Source organism: Thalia democratica, chromosome 6 (genome assembly GCF_965202585.1).
Source record: "Thalia democratica chromosome 6, ktThaDemo2.hap1.1, whole genome shotgun sequence".
Classification (NCBI taxonomy): Eukaryota; Metazoa; Chordata; class Thaliacea; order Salpida; family Salpidae; genus Thalia; species Thalia democratica.
In genome coordinates this window covers 34,942,122-34,963,737 of record NC_139170.1, presented here as the reverse complement: position 1 = coordinate 34,963,737, position 21,616 = coordinate 34,942,122, and the positions used below count along the sequence as shown (strand labels likewise).

Sequence of the window (21,616 nt, the reverse complement as noted above, 5' to 3'; positions counted from 1 at the left end):
TTATAGTTAATAAAATAATTAATTGGTAAAGTAGGAGTCGGCTGTTTAATTTAAATATCCCTTACAGATATTTTATATATTTAATAAGTAAATTGTGTTATATGTGAAAGTTAAAATGTAAAACAACAAGGTAGTCATATGCTAAGTATAAACTTGCAGTAAAAAACCTACTAGCTCTCTTGGGCGTAGTAGGTAAAAAAGCACGGTTTATCTGTGATTTGAATACAGGCTTCCAATTAAACTTGGAACTTAACATATAAAGGTGTGAAGAATTATAGTCGGAGAGTAAAGTGAATATATGAAATTTCAGAGAATAGAAAGTGACTTGTGTGAAATAGATATAAATAATAAATGAATAAAACTATATGTTACTTAGGATATATAATTATATTAATACATGTTAAGTGAATGTGTGTGTGTATGTGGAAGGTGAATGAAAAGTATGAAAGGTGAGAAGGCGCCAAGGTGTTATTTGAAGAAGAACCGTCGGTTGTCAGATTTCGTTTGGCAGTATTTTGATAGGTATGGAACCAAACCAGAAATGGAATGGAGCATCCTCCACCACGCCAACAATAACATCAGTAGCGCGAGCAAGATCTGCCAAATATGCAACCTTGAACGAATGGCAATTTTAGCAGAAGATAGTAAACAATTACTAAATAAAAGACGTGATATTTCAAACAACCGTGTACACAACCGACGGTTCTTCTTCAAATAACACCTTGGCTTTTGCTCTGCAGACTTTCGCCGATGTTTTTGTTGAAGGTAAAAGTAAGTGTAAGGTTAAACTAAGTACATATAAGGTTAAGTTAATAATTTAAAGTTAAACTAACAGTGTTACGTAGTCGTTCCGGGCGACTTACTTTCAAAAAATAAAATTTTGTATAATGAAAGAAAAAAACACATAACCAACCTTGTATACAACTTAGTTGTGAGTAGACTTAAATACTCATTTCACAGATTATTGTTATAATTAGTGTTAGGACAAGTTATACACTAACTTGTAATAAAAGGTTTTAAATTAAAGCAGCCCTTTTAAGTATAAGAATAATTTAAATAATATAAGTTAAACTAAAATTAAAAGCATTTTTTTATTAAAAAAAGTACAAAAGTTATTGACTGTACTTCCAATAAGCTTCAAACTTTAACAAGTAAGAATTTGTATTGTATGTAACGTTTTGTATGTTTTCTCACTAAAAGTCGGCATATCGAGTAACGTTTCATTACATTTATAATTTGAACAATATGGTTTTACTCGAGCGGCGCCATGGCTTAGTTGGTTAAAGCGCCTGTCTAGTAAACAGGAGATCCCGAGTTCGAATCTCGGTGGTGCCTCGCTTCCTTTCAATTTTTCGATGAAGTTAAGTTTTTTAAATTAACTTATTTATACATTAATACTATTTTTTTATATCAAGCCATCCTTTTCAATTTAAATTTCAAAATGGTTTTTGTAAGATTAGGGAAAAAGTTACAAGTTAATGTTTAAACTACTTAAAAACAAATTTTTAAACAGTTTATAACAGCATTTAAAGTTAAAACATAATTTTATCAATTAATAAACACTTTAAAAAAATTACTTAAATCTTTTCCTGTTTTTATTTGATTTTAATTACTCTGCATTAATATTTTTATTTAACTAAAATTCTTCTTTTATTAAACAATTATTAATAAGCTATCCCATAGCTAACGATAGTATGCTTAAGTTCTATTTTAATATTTATATAAATTCAGTACAAAAACTGTACTTTAATTACATAAGTTTAGTTAAATCAAGCTTTATATAATAATAAATTAATTAATAGTTCTAGCTTTCTTTTAACTAACTTTCTTTAAACTCAGTTTCTTTAAAAAGTAGTATATGCGAGACTCTCGTTATAGAAGTTTAAATTGTAAGTTGTTTTTAAATCTGTAAAAAACGTATAAGAAATATCGAATTATTTGATAAAACGTTTGTATTAAAAATAGCAAAACTTATAGCAAATCATATGTTCAAAGACAAAAGCTGTTTTTGCTAAACAAGCATTTCGATCAACTTAATTACGGTTGCTTTTACAACGTCACGCAAACACTTAAGTTTATAAACCCTAAAGTACATCGCTGAATGTGTGGCCTGGTGGCGCAACGGTAGCGCGTCTGACTCCAGATCAGAAGGTTGCGTGTTCAAATCACGTCCGGGTCACTCTTTTATTTTCGAACTTTTACTGTTAAGTATGTTAATGTCGTATTGTTACATGTGAATTTGCATCATTGTAAACAATATTTATTTCGTTTTTGATAGAAGAAATTAGGTTGTATTAGAATTAGAAGTGGCAACAAATAGGTGCAACGCAGCAAAATCTTTTAACAGTTGTTTCTACAAACTGTTATTGTAAGAACTTGTGTGATTTTCATATACTCAATGCACTGCACACAAGTAGAATGCGAAGATCCAAACTAAAACTTTGTGTCTATTTAGGTGCAGGAATTTACTTTAATTCAACCCAGGCATGTAGCTAGGTACGTTTTTGCAAGTCTGCAGAAACGTATAGTTTTGTACGAAAAAAAACTTGCTTTTATTTCAATTCTACAGCTTATAAAGGCACTGCTTTCTTAGCTTTCAGTATTCAATTTTAGTTTAATTTTGACATACATGTGTGTCGTAAAAACTGAACGAATTAAATACATCTAAATTGTATACATTGAGCTCATATTGATTTAATTTATCAAAAAGTTATGCATTGCAAAATTGGTTCTAATGAAATCTGTGGATTTTTCAAAAATAAAAATAATACAACTGTATGTTACAAAAGTTTGCATCATTTAATGGTGTTTCTATTGACTACGTTAAATATGTTGAAAATTTTCACAAAAATTCCGAAAGTTTTACAGTTAACATTATAACTGTTTTTGATTTAAATTTTCATTTTCTTATACTTATTTTCAATGACAGTTTTACGGGTTTACACAAGTGGCAACACATAAATTGCCTTATATTCAGTTATCACTCATACTTCAACATTCCATTCATTTTGAAGTATTATCATAAATGCACACTTTCATATTAATTTCAATAACATTAGAGGTAGTTAGATTAATGTGTTCCCGCTAGGACGTTATCACGCGTCATTTCAGATACTTTAAATTTTTGCAGATTCGTTACTTTTTTGAGCTAGCTACGTCCCTGCTACAACCCAATCATGTAAGATGCTAAAAATAAAACTTTTTGAGTTTATTGCTTCTTTGAGATAAAGGTTTGATCTTTCATAAACAAAAAACAACTTTTCATCCTTATATATGAATTAAAGATTCTTCTAAGAATATATGCCTTAAATATCGGAACTGACCTAAAACAAAATCATCAAAAATCTCCTTCGAGCCGGAGTCGAACCAGCGACCTATGGATTACTAACTACACGCTACAGTCCACCGCTCTACCAACTGAGCTATCGAAGGGTACGCTTCCTAAAGTTTTATTGCATTTATAAAATCACGTCTTAATTCTAACTAGCTTATGTGTACGTACTGTTAATTACTTTTTTGTTGTTTTTTATGCAAACACTATATTTTTTATTTAGTATGTATCAGGGGCGTCGCGTGGGGTGTTGCACTGCCGCAACTGCACCACCTTGAAATTTTGTAAGAAAAAAAAAAGTATCTATAACGTTTTCGTTATTTTTTTGAACGAAATCTCTTTTAAAACTTCAGTTTTGAAAACGACCATTTTGCCCACTTCACTGCCGCAAACTCTTAGCTGACTGCCGCAAATGAACTCAAAAAAGCAAAATTTCTTCAAGAATTACCGCAAAATCAATATCTTGCGGTAAGTAAGCTAAGTTAAAAATTCCCTAAAACAGGACTGCTTAAGTATCATCTACAAGCTATTGTAAACATAAAATAAATACAAAGCTAAGCTACTGCAAAGGATTAAACTTGAGTTTATGTACCCACATGATTTTTTAAATTTAACAGATCACTTCTATTATAAGATTTGTCATAAATTGCATATTTTGAAAAAAAAAAATAAAAACCCTAAATCACCAAAGTCTTAAAAATTTGATTTTTTATTTTAATCTGCATACATAAACTTAACTATAACTCATTATTGTTATCATAAAGTTAATAAAATAAATAATAAAATTTAAGTTCTGAAAAAAAGAATTAAGAAGTTTATTATAAACTTCTACTTCACTCTTACAGAAAAATATTTTAGGTTTATATTAAATAAAAAATAGTATTATTTAAACAATCACATACTTAAATAAAGTAAATAGCCTTAACTTAGAAACTTCGATTACTTAGAGTAGTTTAACATTTTAGGAAAACTTAGTCTACCTCTACTTTATATGACTTTTGGTTTAATTTTTTCATAAACAAAGCAAAAAATTTAGATAAAATTGTTGAAACATGGTTGCCTTGCCTCATAATCATGATAACTTAGAAATGTTAAAAACTCAAGATGACCCAAGATAAATTCAAACAGACCAAATTAGAAAAATATTAAGGCTGACTAAAGCAGTTTTAATTTTTACTCTGAAAATAACAAGCTTATTTAAAATTAAAAAATAAGTGTTTTACTCCTATGGCCACATGAAAACTAACTAACCAAATTTTTACTACTATAATTGTTACATATTTATAAGTTATCTTTAAAATTCATGAAAAGTTCAACAGCCTCACAACTAAACTTAAAAAAGTTGAGCTCCTGACAAAAATACTGTCATCAAAATGAAAAAAAAAAATTAAAATTATGTAAAGAAAAGATACCCTTAAAAAACTATTGAATTTTAAAACTCCAACGAAAAACATTAAAATTAGAAAAAAAGTTTATAAAAATTTTAATGTTTGTAAAAAAAATGTGCAAATTAAGGAGGGGTAAGGGGGGAGGGTGTATAGGCACTTTTTTACATGTTGTTCTTATTTTAACTTTTTCAGAAAGCTAATAGTTACTCTTTAATAAACTTGAAATTTCCAATTAAACTTTTAGTTACAACCAGTCAAAGCCAGAGAGTACAATGATTTATTATACAAGGAGCAAAACAAAACAGCAAAAAATACAATTTTACTGAAAACCTATATTCTCCATCATTTTTAAAACAATTTTTAATTAAACTTTTTCATCCTAATTTTTATAAAATTTTATACTTTTGTTGAAGAGAAGTTTTAAATTTTTAAGTATCAATATATATTTTTATATATACAAAAAAAAAACTTTTGTTATAACTTTTTTTTTGGTGTTTTAAATATCTAATTTAGCAATTTTTTTTTGTTTTATAAAAGAAACATCTAAAGATTTTGAGGCCAACTTATAAAAAAAAGATATGATTTTAGTGACTTGATTTATTTGTTGTTTGAGTTTATATTATAAAAATAAGGATTCATTTGTACCTCTGACTGTGAATTACCATATCTCAAAATTTTTTATGAATTTTTAATATTGATAAAAGATGACTTGTAGTTAAATTAAAACTGTATAAAGTAATTTCAGTAAAATAATTCTAAAATAGATGTTAAGGGCATAAAGGGGAGGAGGGGGGAGGGGTTAAAACATTTTTTTAAACACTGTTTTAGTTTGTGCCTCCCATTATGAACCTTTTGTTGCCTTTGACTTTGACCGGCTATATCTTAAAACATGTACTGAATTTTTAAAATCTGTAAAAAGCATCTTGTAGCTTAGTAAAAACTACATAAAATAAGATCAAATTGTGAAAAAAGTGTTTTATCCCCCCTATGCCCTTAAAAGCAAAGCTTATCTTCAGGTGTAGCAAAAGTTCAGTTGTTTTCAAACTTGACAGTAAAAATATATTTTTATAAAAATAATTGATTTTTTTTTTAAATTCTGCACCACCTAAAAAAAATACCACGCGACGCCACTGGTATGTATAACATTTGGTTACTTATTTTTTTATCGGGTTTATAACACGATAGAGATAAAATATAGAATAAAATACTAATTACTAGATTTATTTTTGTCTTATAAAACTTAATAAACTTTTCAAGCTACTAAATTATATTTAATCTTTTTATTGCTCTTCCAAACAGTTTTGAGTGAATTGTTTTGATAAAGCTCAACAAAAAATTCAAAATTTCTTAAGAAACGCATTTTATGAACAACTATTTTGTATTCGTTACTCCATATGAACTAATTTTGACAAAAAAGTTAATTACCTTTGTTACTTGTTAGTGGATACTTTATTAATTCTTTCAATATAGGTTTTTTTATGTAGTTTTTATTGTCATATGGTTTATTTTTCAATAAATCAAATGATAATCTATTTATCAGCTTCAAAAAAATTGTAAACGAAACTTATACATGTTTAATTATTTAAAGAGTAGTTTAATCTTTAGGTGATTTAAATAGTTTCTTTTTATTTATTTTACTAAAACAGCTTATAAAACTTTATTTCAGTTAACTAGCTTGATATGTATACAGATGTACATAAGGTCTTACATATATTAAATATTAAGTTAACTCACTAGCTTTTAAAGAACATAGATAACTTTTAAATTTCAAAAAAAAGTATCTTTGTTTTTAAATCTATAAACACCTTTTATTTCTGTATAAATAGAAAAAAAGAATGGGTTTTAGACTTTAACAGTAAATTAATAATTTTACCTATCAATAAAACTTATATACTAGTAGCATTTACTATGCTTACTTGTAAACTGCTAAGTAACATAGCAACTAAGTAAGTAATGTTTTCAGATACATAATCATCAGTGTAATGCTTATTAAGAGTTGTTAAACTCATGGAATAATAAATATACTTTAGTAAAAGATATACAAGTCAACAATAATATTTTGGTTATATCTCATTTAAAAGCTTATTAAATAAAGTTTTTTTTTTTGTTTTGACTTTAACGTTTTAAGTTATACAGTGCTTCCTCGCTAATCCGGCCAAGTTGGGCAAGATTTTTTTGAAAATACGGCCGGATTTGTCTTTGGCCGGATAAGAACAAAATATCGCTTTTTTTACAAATTATCTACCTTAGTTATATTATGAATGTATATAACAAAACGTACTTTAAAATTTCTGTAAATTTAATTTATTTTGCTTTTATCAAAGAAAAAAGAATAAAACAGACAAAACTAAACGAAAAATAAATTATAAGTTCAAAATTAATGGAAAAAAACTACACTGTTAACACTTTAACTAAAATAAGATTTTTTTTGGAATAAGAAAGAATGGAAGATTGTTTTACAGTGCTTTCTTGTTTCTTAGCAGAAAACTCACGAAATTGGATGAGTTTTGACACATCTTCAGGTGTGGCTTCTGGTTGGCAACGATAGTAAGCTAAGTAATCGTCCATTTTCTGCATGGGTTCAGCATGAGAAAATGGACACTTAGGAGGCTGGGAAACACCAATCTATCTTCAACAACTTCAACAGCCTCTTTTTCGTTATTCCCAGTAACCAGTTCAACAATTCCTTGCTCGTCCATATGCTCATATCCAGGACCATCGCAACTCATCCATCTGTTTTAGCAGCTCCAATTATTCCTAGCTCCTCCTTTTTGGCTTTAAACTTTTTGAACTTTTCTTCGCCTCTCAAAATGTCATTTAAAGTTGACTTACCAATGTTAAACTGGCTCATTATAACAAGGCACATTATTGTTTGCCATTTCGAAAACTTTTAACTTGTTTTCAATTTAAGTTGAACGCGTTTTCGTTTTTTTGCTGTCTTTTTTTTTCACCATTTTTTAACCAGATATGTTGATTGTATGCAAATGAATAATAAACAAGTTTGTTACAACTGAGCGGGAAAAGTATGAAAAAAAACTTAAGATTATACAATTGATACTTTATTATGGCGTAACAATATATTGCTTGCATACTTATAAAACGTAAATTGAATACTTTTTCGAAGTAAAATGAAATTAAACGCTAAAAACGCTAAAGTAAATAAGTCAACTTCTCGACTAAAACCGGCCGGATTAGCGAGGAACCGGATTAGCGAGGACCGGATTAGCGAGGAAGCACTGTATTGGCAAAAACTTAAAATATTTGATTGTCAGGGCAATAAATTTAAAACCTTTTAAAAGTTTATACCGCGTAGCTGTCGAATACGCAAGAAGACACTTTTGAACGGTTTAATTTTGCACGAGAGGTCACTTTTGCACAAAGACACTTTTGCACGAGGTAAAGAAGTTATTAATTTATTTTTGTTATTATTAATTTTGTTTTACTATAATGGTTGCCACTAACCCTTAACATCGGTAAGTAACTTTTTTTAATACTTTTCCTATTTTATTAGTTTAATTTAAATGATTTATTGTGCAAAAATTTTCTTTCTTGCAAAATTGTTTTGGTGCAAAACTGTCCTTTCGTGCATTTTCGACCTTTATGCAAAAACATCTTCGAGCATATTTGACCCGTTCCTGTTTTTACCATACCTAGAACATAACTATTTGTATAAACATTTTTTATAATATCAAAAATAAAAATAATAAATATTCAAAACTAAATACTCAACCTTCTGAACAAAAATATTAAGTTTTAAATATTTTAATCACATGTGTAGAATAAATATGAACCAGTGATTTAATGATTTGTGAATAAATATTTAAAAGCAAAAAACTATTTATTTTAAATTGATAAACTAAATAACACTGACTAAAATGCATTGAACATAAGCAAAACTGAAATATATGTTTAAGTAATTTTTTAGCCGATATGTTTAAAAATTGAATGTTCTAGATTCTAGATCCAAACTATTATCTTACATCAAGTTTAGCCTTGACCTAAAGCTTATCGTTTATGGTATTTTATAGGTTATAATTTAATATTAACAGATATTATCCTTTTTTAATCAATAACTAACATGGAATTATCAAGGAAGTCACTTGATTTCACTGAAGCCATAAACATGTTTTGCTTTGTGACGTAATAATGCTCGATAGTAAATATATAAATCTTACATGTAGCTTTCATCTGTGTGGTAGAGTGGCCGAGTGGTCTAAGGCGCTGGATTTAGGCTCCAGTCATTTCGATGGCGCGGGTTCGAATCCCGTCTCTGCCAATATTTTTAACCATATGTTTTTTGTAAGAAAAAGCGTTTTCTAATATAGGTGTTTTGAAGATAAATTTCATTAAAAAAATTAAACTTAACAATGCTTATATTATTTACCGTATAATTGGTTTGTCACATTTCATCAGACAAAATTGAACGACGATTTGAATAATTAAAAAAGAATACGACGGAGATGGGATTCGAACCCACGCGTGCAGAGCACAATGGATTAGCAGTCCATCGCCTTAACCACTCGGCCACCCCGTCTTGTATGTAAAGCTGTTTCTACGCAATATAAATGTAGTAGCTGAAGAAACGTAACAACTGAGTATGTAGTTTATTGCACGGTTTGTAACTTGTACCTTAGTAATATTACATTAAACTTTGCGTTTTAGTATTTTTTAAATGTTTAATCCCTCTATTTGTTTACTTTAAAATTTTATCAACCTTTTAATCGTGACGTCATTCTCCGCACGCTAGTAAAATCTATAACACGAAAAACCTTTTGCGGCTGTAGCTCAGACATTGAAGTTTGATTAAAGTCGAAAACAAATAAACACTAGACAATTGTTGAAGAGCTAATTGAAATTTTCAACTTCATGCACGGCTCGTCCCTTTTAATCAAGAATGTTTTTAACTCACAGTCTAATTGAAACATCTTACTTTTGACTACTCTTTAAATCCTCTAATTTATATATATATATACCCTGTTTCTAAGAGTTACACGTGTATAGATTTTTTTGTTGCAAAAAACTGAAAAATTTCAATTTTTGTTTATTATGTCTTAATTGACAATGTGTAGTCAACGTAGTCGAAAAATCAGTTTTGTGAGCTAAGTTATGGGTAAAGACAAAATAATTAAAAACATTTAAAGTAAACCGAGGTAAAACTTAAAGATTGATAAGCGAGTGCAAATTGTGTCAATAAAAAGTCCGTACAACTTCAACTACTTCTATGACGTAATATCAGTAGATTTATAAACGCTAAAAACTGCTTGAAATCCTGTAGCTCAGATGGTACAGCGCGCGCTTAGCATATGCGAGATGCCGGAATCAAATCTCCAATTTTATTTTGTATAGAAATGTATACCTCTTCTCGTTTTGAAACTAAACACTATATAAATTAATGCTACAACTTTTTTCATATTTTAAACTTTTATTTATTTTTTTTTGAAAGGTTTGTTTTGTAAAAGTAAGTTAGTTTATTTTATTAAGCAAAGAAAGAAAAATTACTTACACTCGTTTCAATAATTATTTTAAGTAATAAGTTATACGAAAACAAATTTCACAGATATATTTTTAATGTGTTATTTTAGGTGTAAACCCAAATAGCATGTAAGTTTATACTGTTTTTTTGGAGCATTACTAAAACTAAACAATTTAAAATTTTAAAAAACTCTTTTTTGTTATATAGCCTTACCAAGTTCAGTTAGAAAGTTTTTTTAGTTGTAATTACCAGCTAAATATAGGTATTAGTAAAGTTTAGTTTATAACCGTGTCGTTGATAAACACAACTACAATAAACTTTAAGTTTTGAATGAGCTCATAAATAAAATACCAAAACTATTAAAATTACATAATCTATGAATAAGTTTATTTTAAACATTTTAAACTTTGTTTATTAAGACTTAATCAATACATTTATCCATAAAAATAAAATGTGGTCGTAGTGGTTTTAAAAGCGCAATTAAAACTTTGAAAATAAATAGGTGTACTTTAAATTCTGAACTTACAGCGGATTATAAACAGCACGTAATGATAACTATCACAAGCCTCGATAGCTCAGTCGGGAGAGCGTCAGACTGAAGATCTGAAGGTCCCTGGTTCAATCCCGGGTCGAGGCATTGTCTTTTAAATGTTGTAAGAATTTTACTTCAATTTTTAAGTTGTGCTGAACATGATCGTTGATCATTAGAATATTTTATTTTATACTAATCTTTATTAGCATTAAAAAAGTTATAGTATTGGATTTGTACTGGTTTTGGTTAATTTGAAAAAAAGTTTGGATCCGGGTCCAGCCGGATCCTATTTTGAAAAAAAGTCCGGATCCGGATCAGGCCGGATCCTAACAGAGATCTGACCGATTCGGATAGTAAACTTTTTTAATGCTAATAAAGATTAGTATAAAGTAAAATATTCTAATGATCAACGATCATGTTCAGCACAACTTAAAAATTGAAGTAAAATTCTTACAACATTTAAAAGACAATGCCTCGACCCGGGATTGAACCAGGGACCTTCAGATCTTCAGTCTGACGCTCTCCCGACTGAGCTATCGAGGCTTGTGATAGTTATCATTACGTGCTGTTTATAATCCGCTGTAAGTTCAGAATTTAAAGTACACCTATTTATTTTCAAAGTTTTAATTGCGCTTTTAAAACCACTACGACCACATTTTATTTTTATGGATAAATGTATTGATTAAGTCTTAATAAACAAAGTTTAAAATGTTTAAAATAAACTTATTCATAGATTATGTAATTTTAATAGTTTTGGTATTTTATTTATGAGCTCATTCAAAACTTAAAGTTTATTGTAGTTGTGTTTATCAACGACACGGTTATAAACTAAACTTTACTAATACCTATATTTAGCTGGTAACTACAACTAAAAAAACTTTCTAACTGAACTTGGTAAGGCTATATAACAAAAAAGAGTTTTTTAAAATTTTAAATTGTTTAGTTTTAGTAATGCTCCAAAAAAACAGTATAAACTTACATGCTATTTGGGTTTACACCTAAAATAACACATTAAAAATATATCTGTGAAATTTGTTTTCGTATAACTTATTACTTAAAATAATTATTGAAACGAGTGTAAGTAATTTTTCTTTCTTTGCTTAATAAAATAAACTAACTTACTTTTACAAAACAAACCTTTCAAAAAAAAATAAATAAAAGTTTAAAATATGAAAAAAGTTGTAGCATTAATTTATATAGTGTTTAGTTTCAAAACGAGAAGAGGTATACATTTCTATACAAAATAAAATTGGAGATTAGATTCCGGCATCTCGCATATGCTAAGCGCGCGCTGTACCATCTGAGCTACAGGATTTCAAGCAGTTTTTAGCGTTTATAAATCTACTGATATTACGTCATAGAAGTAGTTGAAGTTGTACGGACTTTTTATTGACACAATTTGCACTCGCTTATCAATCTTTAAGTTTTACCTCGGTTTACTTTGAATGTTTTTAATTATTTTGTCTTTACCCATAACTTAGCTCACAAAACTGATTTTTCGACTACGTTGACTACACATTGTCAATTAAGACATAATAAACAAAAATTGAAATTTTTCAGTTTTTTGCAACAAAAAAATCTATACACGTGTAACTCTTAGAAACAGGGTATATATATATATAAATTAGAGGATTTAAAGAGTAGTCAAAAGTAAGATGTTTCAATTAGACTGTGAGTTAAAAACATTCTTGATTAAAAGGGACGAGCCGTGCATGAAGTTGAAAATTTCAATTAGCTCTTCAACAATTGTCTAGTGTTTATTTGTTTTCGACTTTAATCAAACTTCAATGTCTGAGCTACAGCCGCAAAAGGTTTTTCGTGTTATAGATTTTACTAGCGTGCGGAGAATGACGTCACGATTAAAAGGTTGATAAAATTTTAAAGTAAACAAATAGAGGGATTAAACATTTAAAAAATACTAAAACGCAAAGTTTAATGTAATATTACTAAGGTACAAGTTACAAACCGTGCAATAAACTACATACTCAGTTGTTACGTTTCTTCAGCTACTACATTTATATTGCGTAGAAACAGCTTTACATACAAGACGGGGTGGCCGAGTGGTTAAGGCGATGGACTGCTAATCCATTGTGCTCTGCACGCGTGGGTTCGAATCCCATCTCCGTCGTATTCTTTTTTAATTATTCAAATCGTCGTTCAATTTTGTCTGATGAAATGTGACAAACCAATTATACGGTAAATAATATAAGCATTGTTAAGTTTAATTTTTTTAATGAAATTTATCTTCAAAACACCTATATTAGAAAACGCTTTTTCTTACAAAAAACATATGGTTAAAAATATTGGCAGAGACGGGACTCGAACCCGCGCCATCGAAATGACTGGAGCCTAAATCCAGCGCCTTAGACCACTCGGCCACTCTACCACACAGATGAAAGCTACATGTAAGATTTATATATTTACTATCGAGCATTATTACGTCACAAAGCAAAACATGTTTATGGCTTCAGTGAAATCAAGTGACTTCCTTGATAATTCCATGTTAGTTATTGATTAAAAAAGGATAATATCTGTTAATATTAAATTATAACCTATAAAATACCATAAACGATAAGCTTTAGGTCAAGGCTAAACTTGATGTAAGATAATAGTTTGGATCTAGAATCTAGAACATTCAATTTTTAAACATATCGGCTAAAAAATTACTTAAACATATATTTCAGTTTTGCTTATGTTCAATGCATTTTAGTCAGTGTTATTTAGTTTATCAATTTAAAATAAATAGTTTTTTGCTTTTAAATATTTATTCACAAATCATTAAATCACTGGTTCATATTTATTCTACACATGTGATTAAAATATTTAAAACTTAATATTTTTGTTCAGAAGGTTGAGTATTTAGTTTTGAATATTTATTATTTTTATTTTTGATATTATAAAAAATGTTTATACAAATAGTTATGTTCTAGGTATGGTAAAAACAGGAACGGGTCAAATATGCTCGAAGATGTTTTTGCATAAAGGTCGAAAATGCACGAAAGGACAGTTTTGCACCAAAACAATTTTGCAAGAAAGAAAATTTTTGCACAATAAATCATTTAAATTAAACTAATAAAATAGGAAAAGTATTAAAAAAAGTTACTTACCGATGTTAAGGGTTAGTGGCAACCATTATAGTAAAACAAAATTAATAATAACAAAAATAAATTAATAACTTCTTTACCTCGTGCAAAAGTGTCTTTGTGCAAAAGTGACCTCTCGTGCAAAATTAAACCGTTCAAAAGTGTCTTCTTGCGTATTCGACAGCTACGCGGTATAAACTTTTAAAAGGTTTTAAATTTATTGCCCTGACAATCAAATATTTTAAGTTTTTGCCAATATAACTTAAAACGTTAAAGTCAAAACAAAAAAAAAAAACTTTATTTAATAAGCTTTTAAATGAGATATAACCAAAATATTATTGTTGACTTGTATATCTTTTACTAAAGTATATTTATTATTACATGAGTTTAACAACTCTTAATAAGCATTACACTGATGATTATGTATCTGAAAACATTACTTACTTAGTTGCTATGTTACTTAGCAGTTTACAAGTAAGCATAGTAAATGCTACTAGTATATAAGTTTTATTGATAGGTAAAAATATTAATTTACTGTTAAAGTCTAAAACCCATTCTTTTTTTCTATTTATACAGAAATAAAAGGTGTTTATAGATTTAAAAACAAAGATACTTTTTTTTGAAATTTAAAAGTTATCTATGTTCTTTAATAGCTAGTGAGTTAACTTAATATTTAATATATGTAAGACCTTATGTACATCTGTATACATATCAAGCTAGTTAACTGAAATAAAGTTTTATAAGCTGTTTAAGTAAAATAAATAAAAAGAAACTATTTAAATCACCTAAAGATTAAACTACTCTTTAAATAATTAAACATGTATAAGTTTCGTTTACAATTTTTTTGAAGCTGATAAATAGATTATCATTTGTTTTATTGAAAAATAAACCATATGACAATAAAAACTACATAAAAAAACCTATATTGAAAGAATTAATAAAGTATCCACTAACAAGTAACAAAGGTAATTAACTTTTTTGTCAAAATTAGTTCATATGGAGTAACGAATACAAAATAGTTGTTCATAAAATGCGTTTCTTAAGAAATTTTGAATTTTTTGTTGAGCTTTATCAAAACAATTCACTCAAAACTGTTTGGAAGAGCAATAAAAAGATTAAATATAATTTAGTAGCTTGAAAAGTTTATTAAGTTTTATAAGACAAAAATAAATCTAGTAATTAGTATTTTATTCTATATTTTATCTCTATCGTGTTATAAACCCGATAAAAAAATAAGTAACCAAATGTTATACATACTAAATAAAAAATATAGTGTTTGCATAAAAAACAACAAAAAAGTAATTAACAGTACGTACACATAAGCTAGTTAGAATTAAGACGTGATTTTATAAATGCAATAAAACTTTAGGAAGCGTACCCTTCGATAGCTCAGTTGGTAGAGCGGTGGACTGTAGCGTGTAGTTAGTAATCCATAGGTCGCTGGTTCGACTCCGGCTCGAAGGAGATTTTTGATGATTTTGTTTTAGGTCAGTTCCGATATTTAAGGCATATATTCTTAGAAGAATCTTTAATTCATATAAAAGGATGAAAAGTTGTTTTTTGTTTATGAAAGATCAAACCTTTATCTCAAAGAAGCAATAAACTCAAAAAGTTTTATTTTTAGCATCTTACATGATTGGGTTGTAGCAGGGACGTAGCTAGCTCAAAAAAGTAACGAATCTGCAAAAATTTAAAGTATCTGAAATGACGCGTGATAACGTCCTAGCGGGAACACATTAATCTAACTACCTCTAATGTTATTGAAATTAATATGAAAGTGTGCATTTATGATAATACTTCAAAATGAATGGAATGTTGAAGTATGAGTGATAACTGTATACAAGGCAATTTATGTGTTGTCACTTATGTAAACCCGTAAAACTGTCATTAAAATAAGTATAAGAAAATGACAATTTAAATCAAGAACAGTTATAATGTTAACTGTAAAACTTTCGGAATTTTTGTGAAAATTTTCAACATATTTAACGTAGTCAATAGAAACACCATTAAATGATGCAAACTTTTGTAACATACAGTTGTATTATTTTTATTTTTGAAAAATCCACAGATTTCATTAGAACCAATTTTGCAATGCATAACTTTTTGATAAATTAAATCAATATGAGCTCAATGTATACAATTTAGATGTATTTAATTCGTTCAGTTTTTACGACACACATGTATGTCAAAACTAAACTAAAATTGAATACTGAAAGCTAAGAAAGCAGTGCCTTTATAAGCTGTAGAATTGAAATAAAAGCAAGTTTTTTTTCGTACAAAACTATACGTTTCTGCAGACTTGCAAAAACGTACCTAGCTACATGCCTGGGTTGAATTAAAGTAAATTCCTGCACCTAAATAGACACAAAGTTTTAGTTTGGATCTTCGCATTCTACTTGTGTGCAGTGCATTGAGTATATGAAAATCACACAAGTTCTTACAATAACAGTTTGTAGAAACAACTGTTAAAAGATTTTGCTGCGCCTGCACCTATTTGTTTCCACTTCTAATTCTAATACAACCTAATTTCTTCTATCAAAAACGAAATAAATATTGTTTACAATGATGCAAATTCACATGTAACAATACGACATTAACATACTTAACAGTAAAAGTTCGAAAATAAAAGAGTGACCCGGACGTGATTTGAACACGCAACCTTCTGATCTGGAGTCAGACGCGCTACCGTTGCGCCACCAGGCCACACATTCAGCGATGTACTTTAGGGTTTATAAACTTAAGTGTTTGCGTGACGTTGTAAAAGCAACCGTAATTAAGTTGATCGAAATGCTTGTTTAGCAAAAACAGCTTTTGTCTTTGAACATATGATTTGCTATAAGTTTTGCTATTTTTAATACAAACGTTTTATCAAATAATTCGATATTTCTTATACGTTTTTTACAGATTTAAAAACAACTTACAATTTAAACTTCTATAACGAGAGTCTCGCATATACTACTTTTTAAAGAAACTGAGTTTAAAGAAAGTTAGTTAAAAGAAAGCTAGAACTATTAATTAATTTATTATTATATAAAGCTTGATTTAACTAAACTTATGTAATTAAAGTACAGTTTTTGTACTGAATTTATATAAATATTAAAATAGAACTTAAGCATACTATCGTTAGCTATGGGATAGCTTATTAATAATTGTTTAATAAAAGAAGAATTTTAGTTAAATAAAAATATTAATGCAGAGTAATTAAAATCAAATAAAAACAGGAAAAGATTTAAGTAATTTTTTTAAAGTGTTTATTAATTGATAAAATTATGTTTTAACTTTAAATGCTGTTATAAACTGTTTAAAAATTTGTTTTTAAGTAGTTTAAACATTAACTTGTAACTTTTTCCCTAATCTCACAAAAACCATTTAGAAATTTAAATTGAAAAGTATGGCTTGATATAAAAAAATAGTATTAATGTATAAATAAGTTAATTTAAAAAACTTAACTTCATCGAAGAATTAAAAGGAAGCGAGGCACCACCGAGATTCGAACTCGGGATCTCCTGTTTACTAGACAGGCGCTTTAACCAACTAAGCCATGGCGCCGCTCGAGTAAAACCATATTGTTCAAATTATAAATGTAATGAAACGTTACTCGATATGCCGACTTCTAGTGAGAAAACATACAAAACGTTACATACAATACAAATTCTTACTTGTTAAAGTTTGAAGCTTATTGGAAGTACAGTCAATAACTTTTGTACTTTTTTTAATAAAAAAATGCTTTTAATTTTAGTTTAACTTATATTATTTAAATTATTCTTATACTTAAAAGGGCTGCTTTAATTTAAAACCTTTTATTACAAGTTAGTGTATAACTTGTCCCAACACTAATTATAACAATAATCTGTGAAATGAGTATTTAAGTCTACTCACAACTAAGTTGTATACAAGGTTGGTTATGTGTTTTTTTCTTTCATTATACAAAATTTTATTTTTTGAAAGTAAGTCGCCCGGAACGACTACGTAACACTGTTAGTTTAACTTTAAATTATTAACTTAACCTTATATGTACTTAGTTTAACCTTACACTTACTTTTACCTTCAACAAAAACATCGGCGAAAGTCTGCAGAGCAAAAGCCAAGGTGTTATTTGAAGAAGAACCGTCGGTTGTGTACACGGTTGTTTGAAATATCACGTCTTTTATTTAGTAATTGTTTACTATCTTCTGCTAAAATTGCCATTCGTTCAAGGTTGCATATTTGGCAGATCTTGCTCGCGCTACTGATGTTATTGTTGGCGTGGTGGAGGATGCTCCATTCCATTTCTGGTTTGGTTCCATACCTATCAAAATACTGCCAAACGAAATCTGACAACCGACGGTTCTTCTTCAAATAACACCTTGGCGCCTTCTCACCTTTCATACTTTTCATTCACCTTCCACATACACACACACATTCACTTAACATGTATTAATATAATTATATATCCTAAGTAACATATAGTTTTATTCATTTATTATTTATATCTATTTCACACAAGTCACTTTCTATTCTCTGAAATTTCATATATTCACTTTACTCTCCGACTATAATTCTTCACACCTTTATATGTTAAGTTCCAAGTTTAATTGGAAGCCTGTATTCAAATCACAGATAAACCGTGCTTTTTTACCTACTACGCCCAAGAGAGCTAGTAGGTTTTTTACTGCAGGTTTATACTTAGCATATGACTACCTTGTTGTTTTACATTTTAACTTTCACATATAACACAATTTACTTATTAAATATATAAAATATCTGTAAGGGATATTTAAATTAAACAGCCGACTCCTACTTTACCAATTAATTATTTTATTAACTATAAAATACAATATATATTTAATTCAGGTCACTATGATTTTATGTATGTCGCTGTAAATTAATTATCGGTCAGTACATTGTAAGCCTAGTAATAATTATTTTTTTTGTGTTTTATTTTTTCCTTAAAGTTTAATTTTTTCACTTTTTCACTCTTTGACTTTTACATTTGAACTAAATCTGCTTCCTAATTCTATATAACTTTGATTCAATCATTATTAACATTCAATATATAATACACATGTTACACCGAGTTTCTGTGACTTTTATTGCCTTCAGCGTCGTTAAGTTTTATTAAATTTTATTGATTTACTAACTGATGGTTAATGTTTTATTTTTGTTCAAAATAGATTACATAAAAACAAAATTAATGTTCTTGCAGTACGAATTGAATAGTTTAGGTGGCCTCATTTACATTGTGACGTAATTATTAGTTTTAACGAATGTATTTTTTTCGTTAGTTAACAACGGTAAATTTTGATTTAGTTATCTTTCCTATTAACGTAAGTTGTTTGTTTATATTATATTTTGTTGTGTAATTTAGCTTACTTATTTATTTTAGACTTAATAATTACAAATATCATATAGTTTTATAACAGTCGAATTTAATGTTAAGTATTTCACCTATTAATAACTATTATCTGTAGAATATATCTTATTTTAATGAAAACATATATACACCTACTTTATTCTATGCTTCTATTCTCTCATTACAGTAATTATTTTTTTACAGAACCCAGTTGAAGTGTGTTGATTCGTTGACACACAGAAACATATGTTGGTAGAATAAAGGAAGATTACTGTATAATTTGTTTTTATTTATATTCCAGTGAAGTTACTTTACTAGGATCTTTTGTTAGCAAACAATTAAAACTATATTTTGAACAGTTATATAATTTTTATTAGTATTAAAATATGTAATATATATTTAAGCATTTTTCTTTTTCATTTAATAATGAATAAGATTGAAAAGTATGATACTTTCGAATGAAAATATAAAAACATAGAGTTATGATTTATTAATATTTTTAAAAAACTGTAACAAGTTATCACTTCAAACTGTAAAAAAAAACTATTTCCATATAAGCTAAAATTCAAAATTAAATCTAATATATGTTAAAACAAGTAATTGTTTTATTAGTTTTCTCGTTAAGGAAACAATTCTTAATTAGTAATATAAATATAAAACCTTAAGTTTGCAAATTAAAATAGTGTTATAGTTAAAAAAGAAGTTAATAAAGTTTTGTGGAAATAAGTACAACTGTAATTGTGTTTTCATTGTTTTCTAGTTGAAATTAAACCATTCTCTTCTAAATTTATCAGTTTAATAAAACAAAATGTAGTTTGGTTGCAGTTAATTTTTTTTAAATTTGCATAAAAAAGTTGTAAATTTTGCTAACATTGTATTAGGCTTGATTATTTTTTTAAATATTGACCAAAAACGTTGTTATTTATAGCTGTTTGAAAACAAACATTGTATGTGCAAAAATATTTTAATCGTTCAGTGAAACTTTCATTTAAAAGTTTTTTTTTTGAATAGTTATTATTAGATGCACATAATTTAATAATTTAAAAATAGAAATATTAAGCCCACATTTAACTAAATATTTAAAAAATTCTCAATAAAAGAGTTATTACAGCTCTTTACTACTCATACAAGTAATTCATTAAAAGGTTGTAAGCATAATTAGACTTATGCATTAATGAAAGCACAGAAAAATAAAGTTTATTATGTTTAGTACCAGGCTGAACAATACTTCTTATAAATAGTTTCAAAAAATGTTCTGAACTTAATATATAAAGAAGTAGATATTTATTGAAATTTTATTTAGTTAAATCAGCTGAAAAAAAATAGAAGAAAGTGCTTTTTAACAGTTATTTGTATACACTTTTCAACATAAACAATAGTCAATTTAAAACAATTTAAATTTAATAGCTTATAGTAGTTTGAGATGAAATAAAACATTACAAACTTATTAAACTTTTTATAAAGCACAACTTCAATTTCATTTAACCTTAATAATAAAATGTATTTATAAACTCTACGTTTTGAAATTAATTATAAATAGAATTACTTAGTAATTAGTGCTGTTCTCAGACGTTTTTTACTGTATATATTTTATTTAAAGATAATTTTTCGTTATGTGTGCACTTTAATACAGTGTTTGTTTTAATTTAATTGAAATAAAAACATTGAAAAGGAGCCTGACTGGGGACTTGAACCCCTGACCGTTGGATTAAAAGTCCAACTCTCTACCGACTGAGCTAGCCAGGCTTGTTCATATAAATCATAATAATATATATATATACTAATAAGCTAAACAACGTTTAATGTATACTTTCGTTTTCGAAGTGATGTAACATTACTAGTTAACCATGAACATAATATTTGGTTTATACGTTTTTTTGATTAATAATTTTAAACAAATAAAAACAATTTCTTGGTGCAAGAAGTTTTTATAAGTTTTTAATTTTTACTTTTATAAATTTATTGTTAAAATTACTAAATTACCTTTTTATAACACTTACAATGTATTTTTTTTTCTGTTTTAGTTTTTCTGTTTTAGTGAAGGCAAGTCAAATTAGTAAAACTTTTATATGATTTTTTTCAATTTATATAAATAAATGACAAAAATTAAGTGTGATTAATTTAAGTAATATTTTTTTTTTTTTTTTAATTTTAGTTCGTTTAGAAAAAAAAAGTTTATCTCATGGTGAAGCGGTTCACCAGACTTAGTTCTCCTTGCTTTCATGAAGGCGAGTTGAAAACACTTCAAAATACTTTTCTTTCCCTTGCCGATCCAGGTAGCTTAGTTTCGAAAGTTATAACAAGAAATAGAAGTTTAACAGCTTTAAAAATGATTGGCCCCCAGAAGTGTCCAGTTAACTTAAAACTTCCTTATGTTGGAAATACTTTTGAGAGGTTTTCTAAGAAAATTTCTGAGGAAATAAACTAGGTTCTAGCTCTGTTCATTTAAGAACAGTTTTGTATACTGATCGACCTCT

At 27.7% G+C, this 21,616-nt stretch overlaps 12 non-coding genes across 12 annotated transcripts; 6 read left to right on the top strand and 6 right to left on the bottom strand.

The window, feature by feature from the left end:
• Window positions 1-1,261: 1,261 nt before the first annotated feature.
• On the top strand, window positions 1,262-1,335 carry Trnat-agu (transfer RNA threonine (anticodon AGU)). The gene has a single exon. It is a non-coding gene; the product is annotated as a tRNA-Thr (tRNA).
• A 772-nt stretch (window positions 1,336-2,107) lies between these two features.
• Window positions 2,108-2,179, top strand: Trnaw-cca (transfer RNA tryptophan (anticodon CCA)). Its single transcript has one exon. It is a non-coding gene; the product is annotated as a tRNA-Trp (tRNA).
• A 1,167-nt stretch (window positions 2,180-3,346) lies between these two features.
• Trnay-gua (transfer RNA tyrosine (anticodon GUA)) lies at window positions 3,347-3,432 on the bottom strand. Its single transcript is given in 2 exon segments — window positions 3,347-3,382; window positions 3,396-3,432. It is a non-coding gene; the product is annotated as a tRNA-Tyr (tRNA).
• Window positions 3,433-8,913: 5,481 nt separating this feature from the next.
• Window positions 8,914-8,995, top strand: Trnal-uag (transfer RNA leucine (anticodon UAG)). Its single transcript has one exon. It is a non-coding gene; the product is annotated as a tRNA-Leu (tRNA).
• A 176-nt stretch (window positions 8,996-9,171) lies between these two features.
• On the bottom strand, window positions 9,172-9,253 carry Trnas-gcu (transfer RNA serine (anticodon GCU)). The gene has a single exon. It is a non-coding gene; the product is annotated as a tRNA-Ser (tRNA).
• A 1,503-nt stretch (window positions 9,254-10,756) lies between these two features.
• On the top strand, window positions 10,757-10,829 carry Trnaf-gaa (transfer RNA phenylalanine (anticodon GAA)). The gene has a single exon. It is a non-coding gene; the product is annotated as a tRNA-Phe (tRNA).
• A 365-nt stretch (window positions 10,830-11,194) lies between these two features.
• Window positions 11,195-11,267, bottom strand: Trnaf-gaa (transfer RNA phenylalanine (anticodon GAA)). The gene has a single exon. It is a non-coding gene; the product is annotated as a tRNA-Phe (tRNA).
• Window positions 11,268-12,770: 1,503 nt separating this feature from the next.
• On the top strand, window positions 12,771-12,852 carry Trnas-gcu (transfer RNA serine (anticodon GCU)). The gene has a single exon. It is a non-coding gene; the product is annotated as a tRNA-Ser (tRNA).
• A 176-nt stretch (window positions 12,853-13,028) lies between these two features.
• Window positions 13,029-13,110, bottom strand: Trnal-uag (transfer RNA leucine (anticodon UAG)). The gene has a single exon. It is a non-coding gene; the product is annotated as a tRNA-Leu (tRNA).
• Window positions 13,111-15,185: 2,075 nt separating this feature from the next.
• On the top strand, window positions 15,186-15,271 carry Trnay-gua (transfer RNA tyrosine (anticodon GUA)). The gene is given in 2 exon segments: window positions 15,186-15,222; window positions 15,236-15,271. It is a non-coding gene; the product is annotated as a tRNA-Tyr (tRNA).
• A 1,167-nt stretch (window positions 15,272-16,438) lies between these two features.
• Trnaw-cca (transfer RNA tryptophan (anticodon CCA)) lies at window positions 16,439-16,510 on the bottom strand. The gene has a single exon. It is a non-coding gene; the product is annotated as a tRNA-Trp (tRNA).
• Window positions 16,511-17,282: 772 nt separating this feature from the next.
• On the bottom strand, window positions 17,283-17,356 carry Trnat-agu (transfer RNA threonine (anticodon AGU)). The gene has a single exon. It is a non-coding gene; the product is annotated as a tRNA-Thr (tRNA).
• Between the last annotated feature and the right edge of the window lie 4,260 nt (window positions 17,357-21,616).